The sequence below is a fragment of the Pseudophryne corroboree genome, chromosome 5 (assembly GCF_028390025.1).
Source record: "Pseudophryne corroboree isolate aPseCor3 chromosome 5, aPseCor3.hap2, whole genome shotgun sequence".
NCBI lineage: Eukaryota > Metazoa > Chordata > Amphibia > Anura > Myobatrachidae > Pseudophryne > Pseudophryne corroboree.
Window position 1 is genome coordinate 45,583,700 of NC_086448.1, and position 14,325 is coordinate 45,598,024.

Below are 14,325 nucleotides of genomic sequence, written 5' to 3' on the forward strand. Positions count from 1 at the left end.
AGAGGTGTTGGTTAAAGCTGCCCTGCCCTATTAAAAACACATACCAGTTTTGAGTTTGCAATTCTCAAGAAGCATTGCCTGATGTGAACCATGCCTTGCAGAAAAGAGCTCTCAGAAGACCTACGATTAAGAATTGTTGACTTGCATAAAGCTGGAAAAAGTTACAAAAGTATTTCTAAAAGCCTTAATGTTCATCAGTCCACGGTAAGACATATTGTCTATACATGGAGAAAGTTCAGTACTTTTGCTACTCTCCCAAGAGGTGGGCGGCATGTAAAGATGACTGCAAGAGCACAGCGCAGAATGCTCAATGAGGTGTAGAAGAATCCTAGAGTGTCAGCTAAAGACTTACAGAAATCTCTGGCACATGCTAACATCTCTGTTGACGAATCTACCATACGTAAAACACTGAACAAGAATGGACTTCATGGGAGGATACCACGGAGGAAGCCACTGCTGTCCAAAAAAAAAAACATTGCTGCATGTTTGAAGTTTGCAAAAGAGCACCTGAATGTTCCACAGCACTACTGGCAAAATATTCTGTGGACAGATGAAACCAAAGTTGAGTTGTAAGGAAGGAACAAACAACACTGTGTGGAGAAAAAAAGGCACAGCACACCAACATCAAAAGCTCATCCCAACTGTGAAGTATGGTGGAGGGGGCATCATGGTTTGGGGCTGCTTTGCTGCCTCAGGGCCTGGACAGATTGCTATCAATGATGGAAAAAAAGAATTCCCAAGTTTATCAAGACAATTTGAAGGAGAACTTAAGGCCATCTGTCCACCAATTGAAGCTCAACAGAAGATGGGTGCTGCAACAGGACAACGACCCAAAGCACAGAAGTAGATCAACAACAGAATGGCTACAACTGAAGAAAATACGCCTTCTGGAGTGGCCCAGTCAGAGTCCTGACCTCACCCCGATTGAGATGCTGTTGCATGACCTCAAGAGAGTGATTCACACCAGACAACCCAAGAATATTGCTGAACTGAAACAGTTTTGTAAAGAGGAATGGTCCAAAATTCCCCCTGATATGCAACTATAGGAGGTTATTGTTGCCAAAGGAGGGTCAACCAGTTATTAAATCCAAGAGTTCACATACTTCGTCCACCCTGCACTGTGAATGTTTACATGGTGTGTTCAATAAAAACATGAGAACATATAATTGTTTGTGTGATATTAGTTTCAGCAGACTGTGTTTGTCTATTGTTGTGACTTAAATGAAGATAAGAACACATTTTATGACCAATTTATGCACAAATCCAGGACATTCCAAAGGGTTCACATACTTTTTCTTGCAACTGTATATGTTAACATCTGAGGACCCGATTCAGACCTGATCGCTGTTGTGAGAAATCGTACAGTGTCTTATTATCGAACGACTGCACATGCGTATGCACCGCAATGCATAGGTGCAATGCCAAACAGGGACAGAATGGTGCGAAAATTACGATTGCTAGGCGCATGCAAGGTGATTGATAGGAAGCGGAAATTTGTGGGTGGTAACTGGACGTTTTCTGGGAGTGTCTTGAAAAACGCAGGCGTATCCAAGCGTTTTCAGGGAGGGTGTGTGACTTTCACTCCGGCCCCGATCAGCCTGTTTGTGTCACACTGTAGGAGTAAGTCCTGGGCTACGCACAGACTGCACAGACTGGAAACATCATTAGATGGTGAGTGAGTTGCGAACGGATTTGCAGATGTCCGCTGTCTGGCGAAGTTTTCGCACAGCGTACACATGCATTCACACACTTGCACCGGGCGGGTTTTCACTCTCTATGGGTGGCGACTATCTGATCGCAGACCGCTGCAAATTTGCAGAGAAGTGATCAGGTCTGAATTAGATCCTGAGTTGTATTATTTGTATTACTTGTATTATACACATTGGCCCTCATTCCGAGTTGATCGCTCGCTAGCTGCTTTTAGCAGCATTGCACACGCTAGGCCGCTGCCCTCTGGGAGTGTATTTTAGCTTAGCTGAATAGCGAACGAAAGATTAGCAGAATTGCTACTAAATAATTCCTTGCAGTTTCTGAGTAGCTCCAGACCTACTCCTAGATTGCGATCAGCTCAGTCTGTTTAGTTCCTGGTTTGACGTCACAAACACGCCCTGCGTTCAGCCAGCCACTCCCCCGTTTCTCCAGACACTCCTGCGTTTTTACCTGGCACGCCTGCGTTTTTTAGCACACTCCCTGAAAACGCCATGTTGCCGCCCAGAAACACCCACTTCCTGTCAATCACACTACGATCACTCGAGCGTTGAAAAAACGTAGCTCGAGCCTGTGTAAATCTCCAAAGTTTTGTGTTAAATAACTAAGCGCATGCGCGCTGCGTACCATGCGCATTTTCTACTTAATCGCTCCGTTGCGAAAAACGGCCACGAGCGAACAACTCAGAATGACCACCATTATCATTAGGGAAAGTATTGGCCAGTGTGCCTGTGGGCTGCAGTGCCCACCACACATTGCAGGGAGGAGAGGGTGTTAAAACACTTAAACATACATGTAATGTTGTATGTAATATATGTGCTAGCTGCCTTACCCCTGGGTATCGATAGCGTTCTGCGTTTTATAGCCGCCATTGCACCAGGGTCTCAGGATTCAGCTTCACTTCTCCTTCCTCTATAAGCCTTCCCCCAGACTCCTATGAAACTAGCAAATTAGAGTCTAGGGGCGGACTTATATAGAAAGGGGAAGTAAAGCCGAATTCTGAGTCTCAGGTGCAATGGCAGCTGTCAAACGTATAGCGCTGCTGAACCCTGGGGACAAGCGACCAGCACATATATTATACAACATTACATGTAAGTTTATATGTGTTAAACTATGGAGGACCTGGAAAATCGGGAGACTTGCCTGCTCTTCTGAGGGGCCAGGAGGGTCACCCGCCGATTTTCGGGAGCATCCCGGCCATTTTGGGAGAGTAGAGAAGTATGGGGTATACAGAACTTAACATCACAGAAAACTAAAACAGAGCTCAAGTGACAATTAGCAGCACAGTTCTCAGTACACAATACGCTGAGATGTCAGGAAGCAAAGGAGAAATCAGCGTACTACTAGGGCCAGGCAGCCACTGGAAGAGATAAACAGTAACGAGCGAGAGGAAATGCAGGTATAGACAGTCGCTGAGTGGGAGAGAACTGCAATTGAAGGGCAAGAGAAGAGGGCTGTGAGAACAGGAGGGAGAAGACGTGTAAGAGGTGTTAATGGACGGTGACTGGGAGGTGGCTAAAAAGGTGCATTTAGACGTTGGTAATATCAGAGTGTTCCAGGTGTGTCTAAGGTGCGTCACTGAAAGCAGTAGCATACAAAGGGCCTAATTCAGACCTGATCGAAACAGCAAAATTGTTCTCTAATGTGCAAAGCCATGTGCACTGCAGAAGGGGGGGGGGAGATATAACATGTGAAGAGAGAATTAGATTTGGGTGGGTTATTTTGTTTCCATGCAGGGTAAATACTGGCTGCTTTATTTTTACACTGCAATTTAGAGTTTACAATTTGAGTTTGAACACACCCCACCCAAATCTAACTATTTCTGCACGTTACATCTGCCCCCCCTGCACTGTACATGGTTTTGTCCATTAGAGAACAGTTTTGCTACTGCGATCAGGTCTGAATTAGTCCCAAAGATGCTGACCCAGGAGGCCATACTCAGACGGATAAACTGCTCCTGCCATAGGGTTGTTGCAAGTTTCAGTGGTGAGTCCGATGGTAGTGCAGCGTCTATAGATGCTGCGAGTGGGTGTTTTAGCCCTTCCACATTCAGATGCACTGATATACACCAAGGAAGGTCTTTTTGTAGAGGCAGTAGCATAAAGACTTAAAGACGGCTACATCTGCGTATGACTCTGAATAAGGCCCATTAACTTCCATACCAAACCAATTTCCACATTTTGTCAACTTGGCTATTTCAACAGGAATAATTGGTATATTTCTTTACTAACATAAATTAATTGTGGTATTGTTTTCTCCTGACAACATCTAAACTCACCATTCACACCGAACGCTGGGCCGGTTGGTGGATGAGGTCCAGCTCGGTGCTGCGCCTTCAGTAGCTGCAGATCTGAGAGTATAAACAAACGCTGCACAGTGACCGGAGCGGCAACACGACAGCAGCACATTCGCAGTGCGGATCTGGTGCATGCGCTGTAAAACAGAAAAACATTGGTCACTTGCTACCGAATCTCCACTGCGTCCGGGGCTGAATCCGGCACACTATTCTACTTATCAAAGGAACAAAAAAAAATGAAAGTGTTAAAATTATAGCAAGGTTATTTAATAGTCTTCAATCTAGTTTGACAATGCATTAATCAGCCCATCTTTCACTGATTGCTAATACATCATTTACTTATCACTGATATCGCGTTTCTGGAAACAATGTACAGTAACTATCAGGAAAGGAAATTCTTAGTAAAATAATGAATATTCATTATTACACCCCAGCCATTAATATTTAAGTTCACTTGTCAAGACTCAACACTCCAAGGAACGTAGAGAATTTTCATGGCCCATTAATACAGAAACATAATGAAATACTGTCTGTTTATGTAATCTCAGCTGAGATTGTTCTTTAATAAGAAAAGATTAATACATTTGCTTCTTTCATTTAAATTGGGGTGAAAACAATAGAAAAAAAGTATTACAAGGAAAGATGTCTAAATTCAAATAGCGTTTATTAATTTAATAATAATAATAATAAGAAGAAGAAGAAGAAGAAGAAGAAGAAGAAGAAGAAGAAGAAGAAGAAGAAGAATGCACCTGATTCAGAGATTTCCCTACATTTTAATTTACATAAATCTCGATTGTTCTTTGACCAGCGCATCAGCAGGAGTCACACTGCAAAGACGCAACTCTATTTCTGCAGTATTGAAAGTAGAGATGAGCGGGTTCTCTGAATCCGAACCCGCCCGAACTTCATGGTTTTTTTCACGGGTCCGAGCAGACTCGGATCCTCCCGCCTTGCTCGGTTAACCCGAGCGCGCCCGAACGTCATCATGACGCTGTCGGATTCTCGCGAGACTCGGATTCTATATAAGGAGCCGCGCGTCGCCGCCATTTTCACACGTGCATTGAGATTGATAGGGAGAGGACGTGGCTGGCGTCCTCTCCATTTAGATTATAAGAGAGAGAGATTTACTGGAGCTTAGGACTAGGAGGAGTACTGTAGAAGTGTAGAGAGTGCAGAGAGTTTACTAGTGAGTGACCACCAGACAGTGCAGTTTATTTAATATATCCGTTCTCTGCCTGAAAAAAGCGATACACACAGTGACTCAGTCACATACCATATCTGTGTGCACTGCTCAGGCTCAGCCCAGTGTGCTGCATCATCTATATATATTATATATCTGTCTGACTGCTCAGCTCACACAGCTTATAATTGTGGGGGAGACTGGGGAGCACTGCAGTGCCAGTTATAGGTTATAGCAGGAGCCAGGAGTACATAATATTATATAGTGAGTGACCACCAGACAGTGCAGTTTATTTAATATATCCGTTCTCTGCCTGAAAAAAGCGATACACACAGTGACTCAGTCACATACCATATCTGTGTGCACTGCTCAGGCTCAGCCCAGTGTGCTGCATCATCTATATATATTATATATCTGTCTGACTGCTCAGCTCACACAGCTTATAATTGTGGGGGAGACTGGGGAGCACTGCAGTGCCAGTTATAGGTTATAGCAGGAGCCAGGAGTACATAATATTATATTAAAATTAAACAGTGCACACTTTTGCTGCAGGAGTGCCACTGCCAGTGTGACTGACCAGTGACCTGACCACACTGACCACCAGTATAGTTAGTAGTATACTTATATTGTGATTGCCTGAAAAAGTTAAACACTCGTCGTGTGACTTCACTTGTGTGTTGTTTTTTTTTTTATTCTATAAAAATAAAACTCATTCTGCTGACAGACAGTGTCCAGCAGGTCCGTCATTATATAATATATAATATATACCTGTCCGGCTGCAGTAGTGATATATATATATTTTTTATATCATTTATCATCCAGTCGCAGCAGACACAGTACGGTAGTTCACGGCTGTGGCTACCTCTGTGTCTGCACTCGGCAGGCAGTCCGTCCATAATTGTATACCACCTAACCGTGGTTTTTTTTTCTTCTTTATACATACATACTACTACGACATCTCTTTATCAACCAGTCTATATTAGCAGCAGACACAGTACAGTACGGTAGTTCACGGCTGTGGCTACCTCTGTGTCTGCACTCGGCAGGCAGTCCGTCCATAATTGTATACCACCTAACCGTGGTTTTTTTTTCTTTCTTCTTTATACATACATAGTTACATAGACATCTCTTTATCAACCAGTCTATATTAGCAGCAGACACAGTACAGTACGGTAGTTCACGGCTGTGGCTACCTCTGTGTCTGCACTCGGCAGGCAGTCCGTCCATAATTGTATACCACCTAACCGTGGTTTTTTTTTCTTTCTTCTTTATACATACATAGTTACATAGACATCTCTTTATCAACCAGTCTATATTAGCAGCAGACACAGTACAGTACGGTAGTTCACGGCTGTGGCTACCTCTGTGTCTGCACTCGGCAGGCAGTCCGTCCATAATTGTATACCAACTAACCGTGGTTTTTTTTTCTTTCTTCTTTATACATACATAGTTACATAGACATCTCTTTATCAACCAGTCTATATTAGCAGCAGACACAGTACAGTACGGTAGTTCACGGCTGTGGCTACCTCTGTGTCTGCACTCGGCAGGCAGTCCGTCCATAATTGTATACCACCTAACCGTGGTTTTTTTTTCTTTCTTCTTTATACATACATACTACTACGACATCTCTTTATCAACCAGTCTATATTATTAGCAGCAGACACAGTACAGTACGGTAGTTCACGGCTGTGGCTACCTCTGTGTCTGCACTCGGCAGGCAGTCCGTCCATAATTGTATACCACCTAACCGTGGTTTTTTTTTCTTTCTTCTTTATACATACATAGTTACATAGACATCTCTTTATCAACCAGTCTATATTAGCAGCAGACACAGTACAGTACGGTAGTTCACGGCTGTGGCTACCTCTGTGTCTGCACTCGGCAGGCAGTTCATAATTGTATACTAGTATCCATCTCCATTGTTTACCTGAGGTGCCTTTTAGTTGTGCCTATTAAAATATGGAGAACAAAAATGTTGAGGTTCCAAAATTAGGGAAAGATCAAGATCCACTTCCACCTCGTGCTGAAGCTGCTGCCACTAGTCATGGCCGAGACGATGAAATGCCAGCAACGTCGTCTGCCAAGGCCGATGCCCAATGTCATAGTACAGAGCATGTCAAATCCAAAACACCAAATATCAGAAAAAAAAGGACTCCAAAACCTAAAATAAAATTGTCGGAGGAGAAGCGTAAACTTGCCAATATGCCATTTACGACACGGAGTGGCAAGGAACGGCTGAGGCCCTGGCCTATGTTCATGGCTAGTGGTTCAGCTTCACATGAGGATGGAAGCACTCAGCCTCTCGCTAGAAAAATGAAAAGACTCAAGCTGGCAAAAGCAGCACAGCAAAGAACTGTGCATTCTTCGAAATCCCAAATCCACAAGGAGAGTCCAATTGTGTCGGTTGCGATGCCTGACCTTCCCAACACTGGACGTGAAGAGCATGCGCCTTCCACCATTTGCACGCCCCCTGCAAGTGCTGGAAGGAGCACCCGCAGTCCAGTTCCTGATAGTCAGATTGAAGATGTCAGTGTTGAAGTACACCAGGATGAGGAGGATATGGGTGTTGCTGGCGCTGGGGAGGAAATTGACCAGGAGGATTCTGATGGTGAGGTGGTTTGTTTAAGTGAGGCACCCGGGGAGACACCTGTTGTCCGTGGGAGGAATATGGCCGTTGACATGCCAGGTGAAAATACCAAAAAAATCAGCTCTTCGGTGTGGAGGTATTTCAACAGAAATGCGGACAACAGGTGTCAAGCCGTGTGTTCCCTTTGTCAAGCTGTAATAAGTAGGGGTAAGGACGTTAACCACCTCGGAACATCCTCCCTTATACGTCACCTGCAGCGCATTCATAATAAGTCAGTGACAAGTTCAAAAACTTTGGGTGACAGCGGAAGCAGTCCACTGACCAGTAAATCCCTTCCTCTTGTAACCAAGCTCACGCAAACCACCCCACCAACTCCCTCAGTGTCAATTTCCTCCTTCCCCAGGAATGCCAATAGTCCTGCAGGCCATGTCACTGGCAATTCTGACGATTCCTCTCCTGCCTGGGATTCCTCCGATGCATCCTTGCGTGTAACGCCTACTGCTGCTGGCGCTGCTGTTGTTGCTGCTGGGAGTCGATGGTCATCCCAGAGGGGAAGTCGTAAGCCCACTTGTACTACTTCCAGTAAGCAATTGACTGTTCAACAGTCCTTTGCGAGGAAGATGAAATATCACAGCAGTCATCCTGCTGCAAAGCGGATAACTGAGGCCTTGACAACTATGTTGGTGTTAGACGTGCGTCCGGTATCCGCCGTTAGTTCACAGGGAACTAGACAATTTATTGAGGCAGTGTGCCCCCGTTACCAAATACCATCTAGGTTCCACTTCTCTAGGCAGGCGATACCGAAAATGTACACGGACCTCAGAAAAAGACTCACCAGTGTCCTAAAAAATGCAGTTGTACCCAATGTCCACTTAACCACGGACATGTGGACAAGTGGAGCAGGGCAGGGTCAGGACTATATGACTGTGACAGCCCACTGGGTAGATGTATGGACTCCCGCCGCAAGAACAGCAGCGGCGGCACCAGTAGCAGCATCTCGCAAACGCCAACTCTTTCCTAGGCAGGCTACGCTTTGTATCACCGCTTTCCAGAATACGCACACAGCTGAAAACCTCTTACGGCAACTGAGGAAGATCATCGCGGAATGGCTTACCCCAATTGGACTCTCCTGTGGATTTGTGGCATCGGACAACGCCAGCAATATTGTGTGTGCATTAAATATGGGCAAATTCCAGCACGTCCCATGTTTTGCACATACCTTGAATTTGGTGGTGCAGAATTTTTGAAAAAACGACAGGGGCTTGCAAGAGATGCTGTCGGTGGCCAGAAGAATTGCGGGACACTTTCGGCGTACAGGCACCACGTACAGAAGACTGGAGCACCACCAAAAACTACTGAACCTGCCCTGCCATCATCTGAAGCAAGAAGTGGTAACGAGGTGGAATTCAACCCTCTATATGCTTCAGAGGTTGGAGGAGCAGCAAAAGGCCATTCAAGCCTATACAATTGAGCACGATATAGTAGGTGGAATGCACCTGTCTCAAGCGCAGTGGAGAATGATTTCAACGTTGTGCAAGGTTCTGATGCCCTTTGAACTTGCCACACGTGAAGTCAGTTCAGACACTGCCAGCCTGAGTCAGGTCATTCCCCTCATCAGGCTTTTGCAGAAGAAGCTGGAGACATTGAAGGAGGAGCTAACACGGAGCGATTCCGCTAGGCATGTGGGACTTGTGGATGGAGCCCTTAATTCGCTTAACAAGGATTCACGGGTGGTCAATCTGTTGAAATCAGAGCACTACATTTTGGCCACCGTGCTCGATCCTAGATTTAAAGCCTACCTTGGATCTCTCTTTCCGGCAGACACAAGTCTGCTGGGGTTGAAAGACCTGCTGGTGACAAAATTGTCAAGTCAAGCGGAACGCGACCTGTCAACATCTCCTCCTTCACATTCTCCCGCAACTGGGGGTGCGAGGAAAAGGCTCAGAATTCCGAGCCCACCCGCTGGCGGTGATGCAGGGCAGTCTGGAGCGACTGCTGATGCTGACATCTGGTCCGGACTGAAGGACCTGACAACGATTACGGACATGTCGTCTACTGTCACTGCATATGATTCTCTCAACATTGATAGAATGGTGGAGGATTATATGAGTGACCGCATCCAAGTAGGCACGTCACACAGTCCGTACTTATACTGGCAGGAAAAAGAGGCAATTTGGAGGCCTTGCACAAACTGGCTTTATTCTACCTAAGTTGCCCTCCCACAAGTGTGTACTCCGAAAGAGTGTTTAGTGCCGCCGCTCACCTTGTCAGCAATCGGCGTACGAGGTTACATCCAGAAAATGTGGAGAAGATGATGTTCATTAAAATGAATTATAATCAATTCCTCCGCGGAGACATTGACCAGCAGCAATTGCCTCCACAAAGTACACAGGGAGCTGAGATGGTGGATTCCAGTGGGGACGAATTGATAATCTGTGAGGAGGGGGATGTACACGGTGATATATCGGAGGGTGATGATGAGGTGGACATCTTGCCTCTGTAGAGCCAGTTTGTGCAAGGAGAGATTAATTGCTTCTTTTTTTGGGGGGGTCCAAACCAACCCGTCATATCAGTCACAGTCGTGTGGCAGACCCTGTCACTGAAATGATGGGTTGGTTAAAGTGTGCATGTCCTGTTTTGTTTATACAACATAAGGGTGGGTGGGAGGGCCCAAGGACAATTCCATCTTGCACCTCTTTTTTCTTTTCTTTTTCTTTGCATCATGTGCTGATTGGGGAGGGTTTTTTGGAAGGGACATCCTGCGTGACACTGCAGTGCCACTCCTAAATGGGCCCGGTGTTTGTGTCGGCCACTAGGGTCGCTAATCTTACTCACACAGTCAGCTACCTCATTGCGCCTCTTTTTTTCTTTGCGTCATGTGCTGTTTATGGAGGGTTTTTTGGAAGGGACATCCTGCGTGACACTGCAGTGCCACTCCTAGATGGGCCCGGTGTTTGTGTCGGCCACTAGGGTCGCTTATCTTACTCACACAGCGACCTCGGTGCAAATTTTAGGACTAAAAATAATATTGTGAGGTGTGAGGTATTCAGAATAGACTGAAAATGAGTGTAAATTATGGTTTTTGAGGTTAATAATACTTTGGGATCAAAATGACCCCCAAATTCTATGATTTAAGCTGTTTTTTAGTGTTTTTTGAAAAAAACACCCGAATCCAAAACACACCCGAATCCGACAAAAAAAATTCGGTGAGGTTTTGCCAAAACGCGTTCGAACCCAAAACACGGCCGCGGAACCGAACCCAAAACCAAAACACAAAACCCGAAAAATTTCAGGCGCTCATCTCTAATTGAAAGCAGTGCCGCAAATGCTGTAGCCTGATTCACGTGCTGCTGGCACTTGGGCAGAGGCGTATCTAGCACGGGGCAAGCAGGGCACGTGCCCTGGGCGCCATGGCAGCCCCAACAGAGGGGGGCGCCACCGGCACCTGCACGGCCCACTCGCCCCATGCTTCAGGGATTCCGCCGGCGCTACCCGCGGCGCTTTCCCTGTCTCCCCGGCTGCTGTGCCTGTCACAATAGACAGGCAGCGGCAGCCAGGAGCCTCCCCCTACTCCCCCCTGCAAAAGTGTCTGTGTGTACGCGATCGGTGCGCGCATGCGCGTGCGCGACCTCGGGGGGGCGTGCGGCCCCTGCCCTGAACAGCAGTAAGTGCAGGTGAGCGGGAAGGGGGTGCGGGACATTTTGTGTGTGTGTGTGTTAAGTGTGTCTGTGTCGGACAGTGTGCGTGTGACATTGTGTGTGGGACAGTGTGAGTGTGTTAATTGTGTGTGTGGGACAGTTTGAGTGTGTGTAAATTGTGTGTGTGTGTGACTGTGTGTGTGTGTGGGACAGTGTGTGTGTGTTAATTGTGTGTGTGTGGGACAGTGTGTGTGTGTGTGTTAATTGTGTGTGTGTGTGTGTGTGTGTGTGTGTGAGTGTGTTAATTGTGTGTGTGGGACAGTGCGTGTTTGTTAATTGTGTGTGTGTGTGTGACAGTGTGAGTGTGTTAATTGTGTGTGTGGGACAGTTTTGAGTGCGTGTTAATTTTGTGTGTGTGGGACAGTGTGCGTGTGTTAATTGTGTATGTGTGGGACAGTGTGAGTGTGTTAATTGTGTGTGTGTGTGTGTGTGTGTGTGTGTGGGACAGTGTGAGTGTGTTAATTGTGTGTGTGTGGGACAGTTTGAGTGTGTGTTAATTGTGTGTGTGTGGGACAGTGTGCGTGTGTGTTAATTGTGTGTGTGTGTGGGACAGTGTGCGTGTGTATCAATTGTGTGTGTGTGGGACAGTGTGCGTGTGTGTTAATTGTGTGTGTGTGGGACAGTGTGCGTGTGTTAAGTGTGTGTGTGTGTGTGTGGGACAGTGTGAGTGTGTTAATTGTGTGTGTGTGGGACAGTGCGTGTTTGTTAATTGTGTGTGGGACAGTGTGCGTGTGTGATATTTGTGTGTGTGGGACAGTGTGCGTGCGTGTGTGTTAATTGTGTGTGGGACAGTGTGCGTGGGTTAATTGTGTGTGTGTGTGTTAATTGTCCCGGCGGTTATTGGCGTCTGTAGTGTGCGCCCCATCCTCCTCCGCTGCCGCTGACAGGAGCGGCGGTGTGCGGCTCTCCCCCTCCTCCGCCGGCTCCGTCCTCCCGTCGTGGCCCTGCAGTGTGTGCCGGTCTCCCCGGCAGCAGCAGCAGGTTAGTCTCTTCCCCCCCCCCCCCCTCTCTCTCTCTCTCTCTCTCTCTCTCTCTCCTCCTGTGGATTGCAGTTTGTAAGTATCATTTTAATTTTTACAGGTACCCCTATTGAATTCTACTGGACAAGTGGACGTGACCGGCGTGGGATGTAGGTAAGTAATCTGTCTCTCATTTTTACAGATTTCCCTATTGGGTTCTACTGGACAAGTGGACGTGACCAGCGTGGGATGTAGGTAAGTAATCTGTCTCTCATTTTTACAGATTCCCCTATTGGATTCTACTGGACAAGTGGACGTGACCAGCGTGGGATGTAGGTAAGTAATCTGTCTCTCATTTTTACAGGTAACGCTATTGGATTCTACTGGACAAGTAGACGTGACCGGCGTGGGATGTAGGTATTAAGTAATCTGTCTCTCATTTTACAGATTCCCCTATTGCACAGGTTCTCAAACTCGGTCCTCAGGACCCCACACAGTGCATGTTTTGCAGGTCTCCTCACAGAATCACAAGTTAAATAATTAGCTCCACCTGTGGACCTTTTAAAATGTGTCAGTGAGTAATTAATACACCTGTGCACCTGCTGGGTTACCTGCAAAACATGCACTGTGTGGGGTCCTGAGGACCGAGTTTGAGAACCCCTGCCCTATTGGATTCTACTGGACAAGTGGACGTGATCGGCGTGGGATGTAGGTAAGTAATCTCTCTCTCATTTTTACAGATTCCCCTACTGGGTTCTACTGGACAAGTGGACGTGACCAGCGTGGGATGTAGGTAAGTAATCTGTCTCTCATTTTTACAGGTACCCCTATTGAATTCTACTGGACAAGTGGACGTGACCAGCGTGGGATGTAGGTAAGTAATCTGTCTCTCATTTTTACAGGTACCCCTATTGGATTCTACTGGACAAGTGGACGTGATCGGCGTGGGATGTAGGTAAGTAATCTCTCTCTCATTTTCACAGGTACCCCTATTGGATTCTACTGGACAAGTGGACGTGACCGGCGTGGGATGTAGGTAAGTAATCTGTCTCTCATTTTTACAGATTCCCCTACTGGATTCTACTGGACAAGTGGACGTGACCAGCGTGGGATGTAGGTAAGTAATCTGTCTCTCATTTTTACAGATTCCCCTACTGGATTCTACTGGACAAGTGGACGTGACCAGCGTGGGATGTAGGTAAGTAATCTGTCTCTCATTTTTACAGGTACCCCTATTGAATTCTACTGGACAAGTGGACGTGACCAGCGTGGGATGTAGGTAAGTAATCTGTCTCTCATTTTTACAGGTACCCCTATTGGATTCTACTGGACAAGTGGACGTGATCGGCGTGGGATGTAGGTAAGTAATCTGTCTCTCATTTTTACAGGTACCCCTATTGGATTCTACTGGACAAGTGGACGTGACCGGCGTGGGATGTAAGTAAGTAATCTGTCTCTCATTTTTACAGATTCCCCTACTGGATTCTACTGGACAAGTGGACGTGACCAGCGTGGGATGTAGGTAAGTAATCTGTCTCTCATTTTTACAGATTCCCCTACTGGATTCTACTGGACAAGTGGACGTGACCAGCGTGGGATGTAGGTAAGTAATCTGTCTCTCATTTTTACAGGTACCCCTATTGAATTCTACTGGACAAGTGGACGTGACCGGCGTGGGATGTAGGTAAGTAATCTGTCTCTCATTTTTACAGGTACCCCTATTGGATTCTACTGGACAAGTGGACGTGACTGGCGTGAGATGTAGGTAAGTAATCTGTCTCTCATTTTTACAGATTCCCCTACTGGATTCTACTGGACAAGTGGACGTGACCGGCGTGGGATGTAGGTAAGTAATGTGTCTCTCATTTTTACAGCTACCCCTATTGGATTCTACT